The following is a 1,508-nucleotide window of genomic DNA, read 5'->3' as shown; positions in this document are numbered from 1 at the left end:
CTGGGTTGGACTCTGTACATATCTTATATTACATTCTGTACATTACACGGTGGGGTGGACTCAGTCCATATCTTATGTCATATTCTGTACAATACACAGTGGGTTGGACTCAGTCCATATCTTATATCACATTCTGTACAATACACAGTGCGGTGGACTCAGTCCATATCTTATATTACATTCTGGACAATACACAGTGGGTTGGACTCAGTCCATATCTTATATTACATTCTGTGCAACACACTGGGTTGGACTCTGTACATATCTTATATTACATTCTGGACAATACACAGTGGGTTGGACTCAGTCCATATCTTATATTACATTCTGTACAACACACAGTGGGTTGGACTCAGCCCATATCTTATATTACATTCTGGACAATACAAGGTTGGGTGGACCCAGTAAATATCTTATATTACATTCTGTACATTACACAGTGGGTTGGATTCAGCCCAAATCTTATATGACATTCTGTACAATACACACTGGGTTGGACTCAGTCCACATGTTATATTACATTCTGTACAATACACAATGGGTTGGATTCAGCCCAAATCTTATATGACATTCTGTACAATACACAGTGGGTTGGACTCAGTCCATATCTTATATTACATTCTGCACATTACATGGTGGGTTGGACTCAGTCCATATCTTATGTCATATTCTGTACAATTCACAGTGGGTTGGACTCAGTCCATATCTTATATTACATTCTGTGCAATACACGTTGGGGTGGACTCAGCCCATATCTTATATTACATTCTGTACAATACACAGTGGGGTGGACTCAGTCAATATCTTATATTGCATTCTGTACAATATACAGTGGGTTGGACACAGTCCATATCTTATATTACAGTCTGTACAATACAAGATGGGTTGGACTCACTCCATATCTTATATTACATTGTGCACATTACAAGGTTGTTTGATCCCGTACATATCTTATATTACATTCTGTACAATACACAGTGGGGTGGACTCAGTCCATATCTTATATTACATTCTGTACAATACACAGTGGGTTGGACTCAGTCCATATCTTATGTCATATTCTGTACAATATACAGTGGGTTGGACTCAGTCCATATCTTATGTCATATTCTGTACAATACACAGTGGGTTGGACTCAGTCCATACCTTATATTACATTCTGCACATCACACAGTGGGGTGGACTCAGCCCATATCATATATTACATTCTGTGCAATACACAGTGGTTTGGACTCAGTCCATATCTTATATTACATTCTGTACAATACACAGTGGGTTGGACTCAGTCCATATCTTATGTCATATTCTGTACATTACACAGTGGGTTGGACTCAGTCCATATCTTAGATTACATTCTGTACAATACACAGTGGGGTGGACTCAGCCCATATCTTATATTACATTCTGTACAATACACAGTGGGGTGGACTCAGTCCATATCGTACATTACATTCTGTACAATATACAGTGGGTTGGACTCAGTCCATATCTTACATTACAGTATGTAC

This window comes from Heptranchias perlo, unplaced genomic scaffold (assembly GCF_035084215.1).
Source record: "Heptranchias perlo isolate sHepPer1 unplaced genomic scaffold, sHepPer1.hap1 HAP1_SCAFFOLD_59, whole genome shotgun sequence".
NCBI classification, from domain to species: domain Eukaryota; kingdom Metazoa; phylum Chordata; class Chondrichthyes; order Hexanchiformes; family Hexanchidae; genus Heptranchias; species Heptranchias perlo.
The sequence above is the reverse complement of the archived record's forward strand: the minus strand, read 5'-3'. Positions refer to the sequence as shown.